The sequence below is a fragment of the Danio rerio genome, chromosome 17, assembly GCF_049306965.1.
Source record: "Danio rerio strain Tuebingen ecotype United States chromosome 17, GRCz12tu, whole genome shotgun sequence".
In the NCBI taxonomy this organism is placed as follows: Eukaryota; Metazoa; Chordata; class Actinopteri; order Cypriniformes; family Danionidae; genus Danio; species Danio rerio.
In genome coordinates, this window is record NC_133192.1 from 29720529 (window position 1) to 29734041 (window position 13513).

Consider the following 13513-nt stretch of genomic DNA (forward strand, 5'->3'; position numbering starts at 1 on the left):
TGTACTGGATACATTAAACATGTGGACAGTACGTTGTGCAGCATGAGCAGTAATAACAGATGCCTGCATGCTTTTACCACAGCAGGCACTTTTTATTCCGATGAATGAATTTCAGCTGTTTGCTTTATTTTATTTATTTATTATTTATATATTTAGATACACTATATGTACGCATGTTGTGCAATAAATAATGTCTAATTAAATGTATTAATATTAATATTGCACAATCAAAGAGTAAAATAAAATTTTTATTTTCACGGTGGAAACGACAGACAAAATGGATAGAAATGCTAATGAATGTTGTTAGACAAATTAGTTAAGCTAAACTAATGAGCACTTAAAAATAAAAACTGTTTTGATCCATAGAGTCAAAAGTGGTCCAAGCTGAGGAAAAACTCTTTGCCGCATTTTACATACCCAGCATCTCTTGCATCTGTTACTTAGTTTCCTCTGAGGGCTTGTGTAATTGGTCTATGAATTAACTTACTCCATGTTCTCTGAGACAGAGAATAAGTAGTTGAATTTTGATGAACAGTGGACTCCAGTCTCTATATTAAACCCAAGAGATTGCACTATCATTCCTATCCGCCTCATTAAACTATGCATGTTTTCAATAGAACCAAAAGGCAGAATTTTGCATTGCAGTAGCAGCAGCATGCAATGAATTTTAACACGGTACCAGTTGATACACTTTTAACAGGGACTCTGCTTAATAATCAATTATAATTGTTGTAGAGATTGATCAAACTGAAAAAGTTTTTGTCTTCATACAGATGCTAGAATATGGTCAAACAGAAGCACTGCACAGCTATTTGCTATTTGTAGATAGAACAAATGACAGTAGTGAAAGAATAAATCATGTTATATTAAAGACCTAATATGTGACCTTTAATATGACATAAACGATCTAGATATCGTCTAAACACTGAAAGTTTATTCCTTTTAAAGTATGTATATTGCCAAAAAATGTTTTGAACAAACTGCTTTTATATATAGATCCTGTTTACATCTTGTATTAAGATGCATTTTGATTTAGCTGTTCACAAGCAGATGATGGAGATACTTTACCATTATTACCATTTATTTATATATATTTTTAATCTGTCTCTTGCAAGTGTTCTTCCGAAGAACAACTGCCTGATTATTTTGCATGTGTAATTTGGTAGATAAGTAAGTGCTGATGAAGGTTATGGATGTAACAGATCTCAAACCTGAGGGCATGGCAGCCCAGAGCGGCAAACACTGACATGCTGTAGGGAATTTCTAATGAGAGTCTCTGCGGTTTAACCTGTCTGTTTGGATAGATGAGAGCACCAATTTGTCCCGTTTCATTCTGTGATTGCTTAGTAAATCACTTTGCCGATGTGTTCTTTTCTATGACGACAGGACTTTCTGGCAGTTTGGAATAGCCAGAGGTAATGACGGCATCTTGACTGTAACCAAATGCAATTTATCTTTTACAAATAGCAATAATATCTTGTTGAGTGTTTCTTCTTTCAGTTGTCCTTCTGTAAATGTAATGCACCTGCTTTTGCAACGCACATAAAACTCTCTTAAGTGTTACATAAAGAGCTAATAAAACTCTTTCTTTGAAACGGAGTACTTCTAAGAACAGAGGAGACACTTTAATGAAAAGAGACAGCAATAGAGTCCATATGCATGCAAAAGTATAGCGTTAATCCCACCACACTGCCTTCACAGGCACATTTCAAAGCGCTGAATGCTTTTGAGAGTCTGACCCGGTGTGTACTGCAGATACTCATTTGCATGCTTCCACTATAGAGCCCAGATGTTAGAAAGGTACATGAAGAAAACAGCAATCAGTACTAAGTGGATCATATGGCACAATCTCAACATACCATTGCTTTTGCATTGCAGAACATCTAATCCTGCATTATGCATATCAACAAGACAAACAGAAGTTTACCATCTGCTACAGCAGTCTAGGTTTATGCAGAGCCACACTGTGATGGGATAGATCAGGCCTCAAAAGCTTTGCTTAAAATGAGGTTGCATTGATAATTTTGGCTGTAATAAGATGCCAGCCTCCAGTACTAGTGATTTTAAATGAATACCTTAGGCAACAGCCTCGGCAGCTGATGAAATTCAACTAGAGTTGTCAATAAATACAGAATGTTATATTATGTCTTTGAATTAAAATATGTTTTTGAATGCATCTCTGCATTCTCTCTTAGGTTGAAAATTTATTGCCACTTTATTAGGTACACCTGTTTGTCCAATGCAAATGTCTTATCAGCCAATCACATTATTCAATGCATTTAGGCATGTAGATATGGTCAAGATGATCTTCTGCAGTTCAAACCAAGCATCAGAATGGGTTTGAAAGGTAATTTAAGTGACTTCGAATGTGCCATGGTAATTGTTGCCAGACAGGCTGTTCTGAGTATTTCAGAGACTGCTGATCTATTAGGATTTTCACGCACAACCATCTCAAGGGTTTACAGAGAATAGTCCGAAAAAGAGAAAATACCCAGTGAGTGGCAGTTTTGTTTGCGCAAATGCCTTGTTGATGCCAGAGGTCAGAGCAGAATGGCCCGACTAGTTCGAGCTGATATAAAGGCAACAGTAACTCAAATAACCTCTCATTACTACCAAGGTATGCAGAATATCATCAACACCTCAAACCTTGAGGCAGATGGGCTACAGCAGCAGAAGACCATACTGGGTGCAACTTAAACAATAGAAGATTGGAAGAACATTGCCTGGTCTAATGAGTCTCGATTTCTGCTGCAACATTCAGATAGCAGGGTCAGAATTTGGCATCAACAACATGAAAGCATGGATCCATCCTGCCTTGTATCAACGGGTTAGGCTGTTGGTGGAGGTGTACTGGTGTGAGAGATATTTTCTTGGTACACTTTGGCCCCATTAGTACCAATTGAGCATTGTGTCAACGCCAGAGCCAACCTGAGTATTGTTGCTGACCATGTCCTTCCCTTTATGACCACAGTGAACCCTTATTCTGATGGCTACTTCCATACAAAGCATTTTCTAGGCCCAATACTTGTGCTAGATGGGTGTTCCACTGCCAGGGAATGCCAGAATAACTCTAGCATTCCTCTGGCCACTGTGCAAGACTTGCATCTGTCATTCCTAAGACGAATTGATGCTGTATTGGCTGCAAAAGGAGGCCTTACACCATACTAATGAATTATTTTGGTCTAAAAATAAGGGATTCAGTTTATTGCCTAACCCCTGTATTAGTGTAATTTAGCATGGTGTGTGTGTGTGTGTGTGTGTCTATGTAATTAATGTAAATTAGCAGTAAATTAATTAGTTAATTAGCAGTAAACTAAGTTATTAAAATGTAAATCACTTACTTTTGCTTCTCTTAAACCTAATTCTGCCATACCATGTGGGCAAATCACCTTTTTTTCTTCCAGAAATAATGCTAAATCAAACAGTTCTAAATGTCAGTTTGTTAAATCCATTAAAACATATTTAACACATCACAAGAATCAGTGCCTTAACGTTTACTCTCCATCTCAATACTGCTGAAATGTGCTGATCAGTAGCGCATTTTCATCTGGATCAGGTACTAGAATTATAATTATATTACATGATAAATTTTATTTGGTTCGGTTAAATACCAGTATAATGTACAAGCCCAGGTTTATATCGATTGTGCAGAGCTAATCTTGCAAATGCAGAATGCACTGCCCTTTTATTGCAAAGCTGTCTGCAAGAAACTGAAAAGGTGGTCTTGCCCCAGTTTTAGACTTCTAGGAAATTCTTCTGAGCTCTAAATGATCTTTTCTTATATCTGTGCCTCCTGGCTCTAACAGACAGACAAAAGTAAAAACAGTTGGCTATATCACTGCGGTGGCAGAGATAAATACTGCAGTACATCAGCAGTGGCTCTACGACTGAGGAAAATTCCATTGTAACAAGATGGAATTGAATGGAAATCACAGCATTGGGATTTTAATATAGCATTAATTTCAGCGAATGTGAAATACAGCAAAAGGTGAAGGGGATAGATGGCAAGTTTCTTTTAAATAAGGTCAGGTTTTTACAGGATGGTGTACATTACTTGAACTTTGAGGATCATGCTGCTGAATTTGACAATTCATAGGGCTTGAAATTAACTTTTTTACTTGGTAGCACCAGCGCTCCCAACTTTAAATATAGGAGCACCAAAAAAAATTTAGGAGCACCCACCAAACATGAAGGAACACCGCTGCAAATTGTATTTTAGGGGTTTATTGTGTTTAAAAAACAACATCAATTAGCACTAACAAAAACCAGAAACAGCCATCTAACTAATGCTGTGATGATTTAATATTTGTGCAATAATTTCAAAATAAATGTCTTATAATTATAAAGTATTAATGATGCTGATGTGAGTTATACTAACAATGAATTACATTTCTCATTTTCATGCTGCCTTGACTGTATTTGAGTGTGAGTAATCTGCTATAAAAAGTCCTATTGTTACTTTATGAAAAATAAATTAATGGTTTGCATCAAACACAAATGAAGCATTGCAGTGAGAAATATTTATTTTGTACTATTGTTTTTAAATGCATGTCAGTTTAATAAATAGTATTTCTGCTACAAAACAAACAAAAGATTATAATAATCATTCAATTTAAGGCTGAAAGCTGAAAACCGGTCATCAGTAATTAAATAGAAAAATAATATACATCTCAAGAAAGAATGGACAAAAGAAGGGAAGAAAAGTCTCACTTTTAAAAGTTTGGTTTCGGTTTGTGTCATTTTAATGCTTAGTCTCATTATGCGCTGATTTTCTATTTTCTGTGTTTGTGGAAAGCAGTCGAGTCAGCTGACCCAATATATGAGGGGCCAGACAAAGCAGGATTCTTCAGATGACTGCTGGCGCAATACTGTTCTTTATTTAAGCCGCATTAGTTTAAACTTAGTAAAGGCTAGCTTCTTTGGCAATGTGTGTACAGTGTTAGATTTTACATTTAGCGGACATTTGTGCTGAACACGCAGTGAATGCAATGCATCGTGATTCGGTGTACTTTTCACTCTTCAGTCATTTGCATTTCCTGTGTTCACAAAAGCTCCCTGTCATCTGACAGCGGAAAGTCTTGAGTGATTGACATCTAAAATGACCCAATATAGTAGCAGGGAAGACCGATTTTTAGCACGTTTTTAGAAAAAAAAAAAAACAGGTCGCACTACAACCATTAAATGCAGTCGCACAAATGCTCTTAAATATATTATAAGGTCGCATAGCTTAAATTCCGGGCCCATATGTGACGAGAATGGTCACAATTTCGAACCCTGATTCATGATTTGTATTACAAAGGTCTGAAGCTTGATTTGGTGAATCAGAAATGTTATTAATTGTTTACTAATAAAGTTTTTGTAATATTTTTTTAAGAGCAAATCTAAGCACACTGACTGGAACAAAAATAAAACATTTTCTATGAAAAATAGATGCTTAGAATCATTAGAGTCATAACCTCTGCATTTTATTATTATAGGAACTATGTTAGATATATTAGAAACCTAAACAAACAAACATATAACAGATTTATTCTGACATAAAATAGTTTGACACACTAAAGAAGAACAGTTTGATCCCCTAGTGCCAAAAGATAAAAAAGACAGTGAATATCTGTAGTTGCTACATTTTTACACAAATGTTCAAACCTGTCAACACATTTTATTCTTTAATATTTACAAGAAATACCAAAAACAAATGAAAAAAAGAGAAAATTGATTAGATAAAATAGATAATGGTTCTGTGAGATTTTTGAAGAACCACTGAAGGACACTGAAAACTCATCTAATGACTATTTCAACTTGAGCTTTGCCATCTAAAATAACAAAAAAAGAAAGAAAAAAAATTACATGTTTTATTAACTAAAAGAATTGTGACCTTTCATGGTGAGCATAAGATAAAAACATACAGGCAAATGTTGTTAAAAACATCTAACATCTCAGCAACTTTTAAGTGGTATAATATTAATAATAAAAATAATATATATATTATTACTATATAATATTAAACAAGGACACATTCAAAGTAGTCCTTGTAATAAAATGGGAAGGACGAACCACTATAACATCCAAGCCCTCAGTAGATACCAGCAATGGAAGGATTTCTATAAATGGCAATGCATTTGTGTGTTCACAGGTGAGCTCTGTCAAATATGAGCACACATTCCACCAAAGAGAGGATGAATCTGCCACAAGTGACCTCCATTTGTCTTCACTGACAACATGAAGAAGGGTCCGTCCCTGTTCACTGCACAGGTCAATCCCCACAAGACCATCAAACGTCTCCAAAAAAATATGAGAATGGGGAAAGCTAGATAAAGTACAAAGTATTGATTAGTAAGCAAAGTCGAACCATTTTGCTAACACTGAACAAGTAAGTGAAGGAAAATATTTAATTATTATAACAACTTCCTGCATAATTATTTTTTTTCTCATTTAAAAATAGACAAACTGTCAAATAGAGTAGTCTCTTTGCACCAAAATATAACCTAGTTGTGTGGACACTTTCTGTGATTTGTGGCACAAACTTGTAACGAGTCATCTAAACTTATGTCGGTCGATTTCCACCACCTCCGTTATGCTACCAATCTTAGTGACGGTGCTATGATAAATTGTCTGGATGCAGAGGCGGATCTTGTCTCTAGGTTGCTGTAAGAATGAGTTATGGGTGATTGACAAACCCAGCAGTCCCACTGCCGTGACTCAACCTCTTGCAGAATCTTAAGACTCTGGTCATTCAGCACCGAGACAACTCATGCAATTACACAGACCTGAGGCTGGGTTAAGACCATTCGCTTCGGTACAATGATAGTCTTCAGACGACATTCAAACCACCCACTGCCTGTTCACTGCCCATCTGATGCATACAGCACACAGAAATGACAAAAATCTGCCCAGTCTGGCTTTCTGGCTTCGGGAAGTCTCATAGCATAGTCTAACTTAAAGGCACAGTTCATCTAAAAACACAGTACAAAAGAAGATATTCTGAGGAATGATTTTTGGCTGCTCTATTAAAGTCAAAACAACATTATATTCTAATAGTATGATTAAAATAACACCTCATGCACCCTCATAATATGATTATAATTACATTTTTGACAGTAATCTGGGTAAATTTTATCTCATGCAAGCAAATCACTGTGAAAACACCAGCAAAGAAATACAACCTACATGCAACACTGTTCTTTATCCAGCTTGTTTTATTTAAAAGCCTTATCAGTTTTCAGATAAAAGGAGTTTTTATGAAAAACACACAAGTTCACGATCACATTCGGTTATAAGCGCAAACAGCTAACAAATAAGTCATCTGTATCACTATAAAATACTAGAAATACAGGGTGTCCTGCGGTTTTATGAGCACCAACCTGCTGAGTTAGCTAGATTTAATAGATTTTTTATTCAGCATATAAATAATGTTTTAGTTTTGGATGCGTTTTTTACATTAATATTCATTAATACACTGTAAGTTAAAATCTCGCCAGTGTTTCCGGTTGAAAAGTGGTTATAAGGTCTTAATGTATGGAAATAGTCTTAAAAATGTCTTAAGGTGTTGAATTTCACTCTCTGAAAAAGGAGCAAAAATAATTGTGCCCTCATAAACTAAGAGTATTCTAAAAGCTATGTATAATGTACCCACCTGACTCATTCAGGCATTATATTTAGGTGTTGAAAGTGTTTCCAGAAAAATAATATAATAATTCCCAGGCTGAGAACAGCACAGAGCACCATGTGTTGTCATCTGAAAATTATGGTAATTATGGCATGGTGTGAACAAAGAGCCAAGAACTACAATCAAACTGTTTGAGGGAGTTTATTAAAATGGTGCTTACTGATATAAAGAATACTTCCTATGGCGTGGACGCTTTGGATTTCGTGCATGCACAAAATTGTATTTCACACTAAAGGCAGTTTATATGTTAAAAAATATAATACATCCCCAATAAACAAATGCCAAAGTTTCTTTGCTAGAAAAATGCAATCACCTAACACAAAATCAATTAATTACAACATTTACTCTACCAATTGGGTCCTATTCAAAGTGTGTTGTTAGCTAGAAATCTATTATAAATTTTCAACTGAAAATGCAAATAACAGACGTGCTTGTAACACAAAAAGCTTTAGTCAACTTCTAATTTACGAATTTAATTGGATTGAACTTAATCAAATTTAAGATGTGACAAAATGTTCAAGAATGGCATTGCTTTAGCTCATTTTAATTAAGTTATACAAGCAGCAGGATGGAGGTCGCCGCCTTCTCTTGGAAATGGTTGTTCACTTTAGTTGTTCTTTCTAAGGGGCTATTTTTGCTAAGATAAGATGTAAAATATGCTACCCCGCAGAAATAATTGGAAATGGCAAAGCTATAAACACAAGTATTCAAGGTTCTTACCTGTGAATAGTTATCTAATGAGCAAAAACATAATCCAGTGCCAGAGTATTCATTCATAACTGATGCAAAATAAAGGGTGACTCAGGAAAGACTCGTTAGTTTTCTAAATTCAGCAAAACATAGGTTACCTTTCCAATAATTTTTTTGTCCTGAAATAGCTTACCCTGAGAGTTTTCTTCTTATAGATTTCAATTTCCATTAGTTTCTACAAGCCATACCATCGAGATCTTACAGAGTGTTCTCATTATCTCCATTGAATGAAATTGTTAGACTTGCCAGCAAAAGCTGTAGTTTAATCACTTGTCTCAATTTTTCTTGAAGATAAATGCTATAAACATCGGTCAGGGAAGCTGGGGAACCATTTGCTAGACTTTGTGTAATGGCTTGGTTGTCAATACTGCTGTCATTTGCCTTTAAATTTATTACGTGATCTGTAATAGAAATTTCTGTGGTGATTTTTCTTTTAAAAATGTACTGAACTGGGATATCTAACAACTTAAAAACATCGAATCAGTTCAGGTTGAGACCATGAGTGAGATTCCAGTGATCCAGATGATGAATGTGAATCAGTTTGGCAGCTGATAATATGGCCTCTCTTTCTAGATGACATATAATAGTTTCATAAAAGTAAATGAGATTGCTGGCACATCCAGGTTTAGTTTAGAAACATCTGTTTCAGCATACTAGGAGTTGTTCATATCACAGTGGTGGATTTTTGGTTATGTCAGTTGAATTCAGCAGAGCATGAAAATTAAATAGTTTTAGGAGCTGAACTGAAACGTGAAATGTTGGCATTTCATTGGATTTCCTCAATGCATTTCTGAACTTAACCCAACATATCTAATGTCTCTAATGTCGATGGACCATCAGATTTCCAGTGGACAGAGAATATGGAGATCAAACAGTCTTCCTCTCTGCATGCTATGAACATTTTCTTCACCTCCCGTCGAGTGCTGGATGCTTAGTATCAGTTCAGATATTAGCAGCACAGCATGGTGACAGAGTCATGTTTAGATCTCAAGGATACACACAAACATAAACATACATAAGCACAGCCTGGCAGGGCTTGAGGAGATTTTAGCATGACACACATTATTACTAAAATGAGACAATGGCGAAACACTGTCAAGACAAGGTTCAGTGACAAATTAGGATTTATAGGCTGTTGAAAAGGAGAATTTGTTTAATTCATATATGTAATTATTATTCGTTTTTTTTTTCATACTCCTAAACACCATCTACAATTAATTTAAAATAAATGATTTAACACATTGACAACTTGTAATTGACACAAAATATTTCCTTATCATTACTTCATATGTTCTGACCAAAAAGAAAACCAAATACTGTATTCATAAATCAAATAGTTTTGCTTTGAATACCCGGAATGTGTCAAAATGTAATCTAACATGTTTCATTGTGTTCTGCTTCCCTGTGAATGAAGCTCTGCCCTTTTCCCAGCATCTTATAGATGCTTTGACATTTCTGACATTTACGTTTTCAGACATTTGTTGGACATGGATGTGTAATTTTATAATAAATAAATAATAAAGATTTATTTTCACAGGCTGAACTTTAGATTCCTAAAGTTTGATGCATGGGTCCTGAATTGTTTTTTTTTATTTATTTTTTTTAAGAATGCTTTAAAATTCTTAAAAATGTTCATAAGAGGATTTTTATGTATTTCTACATTTGCCAGATGATGATGATGAAAATACTACTACTACTACTACTACTACTAATAATAATAATAATAATAATAATAATAATAATTACTATTATTATTATATATTATGAAGACATCTATTTTGTTCACATCATAAAATAATCAGAACAAACTTGACACATAAGATAAAAACAAAAACAATTTTAGCATTTAACATGACAGGCAGACCAAAGCTATTTACAGTAGCAAATCTGTTTTGTCCAGTTTAAATTAATTACCATATGTGGTCAAATTAAACACTGAAGCTGTCAATTGTATCAATATACTGCAATTGGTCATGATGTTGAAAATCATATAAAAAGAAAAAGTTAAGAAGAAAGTTAACATTCTTAAAAATTAATACCTTAATTCCAAAAATTATGTTTTCTCAGCAAAGCCATAAATGAACTTTCTTGGGTTCCCCAAAGGCTCTTTAAGTTTAAAGTTTTTAAAAGAACCTTTTTTATTTATTTTAAATACATTTTTAAATTAAAACAATGGTAGTTACACAGTTTCTAACTGTTTACACATTAAAAATATCTGCTTCCACCACTGATTAAAAAAATTGATAAAAAAACCTACTTTTAATCTCACAGTTACTCATGATTTTACAATTTTAGCTTTAGCATTTGTTTAGCATTGCAAGAAAAAATCTAAATTGTGAGATATCTGAATTATGACATTTTTATTGCAATTCAGAGTTATATTAAAATCCTGATTTATATCACACAATTCTGTATTTTAGAAGTCATTTGTGTGTTACACAGAATTATAAGTTAATTCGCAAGTTTATATATTAACTTTAAAATCTGAGTTACAAATTTGCAATTCTTTAAAGAAAGGTGTAAATTGTGAGATTTTACTGTGCGATAGAAAGATGCAGTTTTTCTTTCTTTCTTTTTTATATTAGGAAAGCAAGCTTCTATGCATAGTGATACACAAAAACGTGGCCAGTCAAAAAATGCCAATAATCAAGTCTGCCTACACAAGATTATTCAATATCCAGAGCTTAAAGAAATAAGCTGCATTCAACTTAATAATGCATCAAGTTTTCCAGTTTCTTTTTGCATATGGTAATGATGGATCTGTGCAGATTTATCGAGGATTAGAGATGAAGCAGAACTTAGAAAGTTGAGCTCAGCAGATACACACTTGCCTAAGTTTTTGTCATTTGAATATAAATGTACATATAGGAACATAGGTTTGATCCACATCGGAAATGGAATTGCACTTTTAAAATAAATTGAATGTAAGAATATATGTATGCATTAGATATTTATAGGTTCCGGTAACACATCAAAGGGCAACGATTTTAGGGGTTTTATGTTTGACAAGATATCACAGAGCACATGCTGTCCATTTTCAGACAGCCACATATAAATGTTTCAGTATAAATAACCAGGGAAATGAGAAAGAGAAAAAGCATTATCTCCTGTTCCACCCCTTTGCCTGCCCTGACAGGATTACTGACATGCTCTCCCGTGACATGTATTACATTCGTCTCATCATGTACCTAAAAATTGTACTCTTCTCTTTGCCATAGCTCTGGTGCAAATCTAAAAATTCCTAAATGTAATTGGATGTATTTTTTTGAGAGATACATTAAATAAATGGCTCGGATGAAGGCAAATAAATAAATAAAATATCCCCGAATAAACCAGGAACCACATCAAAATTAAGTATGAAATGAGACTGTCCTTTGTTTGCCTGTAATTACGTAATATTTTACACAGCAGAACTGACAAGCAAATCCCACGGCATCTTTTAATTCATTAATCAACACAAGCGCTGCTTTCATTTCAGTGGATGTTCCTTTTAAAATCCGCTTTGCTCGACCCCGAAAGCAGCTCAGTGGCAAAAACAGCTCCCAGATTAAGCAAAATTACAGGCCTGGATGGAATCAGGTCAATAAGGCTCCAATTAGAATTCGTAGGCTTTTATTATGAGATTGTAAAATATGTGCTAGGAATTTGTCTTTTTGCATGACAAAGAAATGTATTCAAACAAATCATTATTAACGAACCTGATTTAAATAAAAGTTTATATATATATATATATATATATATATATATATATATATATATATATATATATATATATATATATATATATATTTATATATATATATATATATTATATTATATTATATTAATCAGACCTCTTAGTTTTTTTCTTTTTTCTTTATTTATCTTTTCTTTTAATATTATTATTATTATTATTATTGTAATTTTGCACAATAAAAATTACGGATATTGTAATTCTAATTCCCTGAAATTTGCTGACAATTGTCTTTGGACTGTGGGAGAAACCAGAGCACCCAGTGGAAACCCACGCAAACATAGGGGGAACATGTAAACTCCACACAGATATGCCAACTGACCCACCCAGGGCTCAAACCAGCAACCTTAAGCGTTCGTGCTACCTATTGCGCCACCATGATACTATCTTATTTACGATATTAGTTAGCCTACCATGTAAGGTGTGCAATCTGACACAGTGACAATGACACAAATCATAAAAATAAAGCTTCTTTATTTTGGTCCTTAAGACAGATCTAAAATGGTAGGGATTAAGCCAAAGGAAGGCTGTATAATTTTTATGCACTTACATTTCTCTCGTTTTCATTATGTTTGCTAAATTTGATAAAGTGCTTCACAACCACGCTGTAATTTTTTTAAAGACAGTTCAACAACAACAACAACGATTAAAAAATCCTTATTTTCTTTCGCTTTTTCTTGTTCACTTCAAAAACATCTGTTGCACTGATCTAAAATTGTAATACAAAAAACATTTAGTTGGGTAAACATAAGATTATTTTTTAGTTTTCTGGAGCGGTGAACTAGTCTAACAAAATGTTTTTATTGTGCCAACTAAAAATGTTTTGTCAGCAGAACTGAAATGCCTGAAGTTGAGAGAACAAAAAAACATAACCCTTATTTCCTTTTGGTGTACTCTGCATTCTTCATTCATTTTCACCTTTAATTGATAGGACAGTAGAGAGTGTAGACAGGAAAGCGTGGGGAGAGGAGAGACAGGAAGGATCAGTGTACTGTAGGACCTCAAGGCGAGAAGCAAACTCAGGTCGCTGTGAACACCTGAGTGCCTTGTCGACGCACTAACCACTTCATTACTGGTGCCAACGTGTACACTGAAAAAATTTATTCAGAGATGATTCTTTATATTTGCTCAATTTTTTTTTACGTTAAGTAGAACATTATTAAACTTAATTTGTTTGTTTAAATTCAACACAAATAAATTGTTTGCAACAGTTCTGCATGCAACACTTTTTTCAGAGCTTTTGAAAACATCAGTTGTACTAACCAAAAATGTCTAAAGTTGAGTGAACAAACAAAACTCTTGTGGAAACTGGTGCTAAGAAATAATACATTATCATAACAAACAAACATAGTTTGCATAACAGA

General features: G+C 34.0%; 1 protein-coding gene across 6 annotated transcripts in view; it reads left to right on the plus strand.

Moving 5' to 3' along the window:
* The window catches only part of mdga2a (MAM domain containing glycosylphosphatidylinositol anchor 2a), a 349723-nt gene that overhangs the window by 20859 nt on the left and 315351 nt on the right, over positions 1 to 13513 (plus strand). Inside the window, exon 3 of one of the 6 annotated variants that reach the window (XM_073928613.1) lies at positions 6134 to 6370. The exons of 3 other annotated variants lie outside the window; for them this stretch is intronic. The gene's annotated coding sequence lies outside the window, so the exon portion shown is untranslated. The remainder of the gene's footprint in view (positions 1 to 6133; positions 6371 to 13513) is intronic. 2 more of the 6 variants (XM_073928617.1, XM_073928614.1) reach the window with 2 other exon arrangements.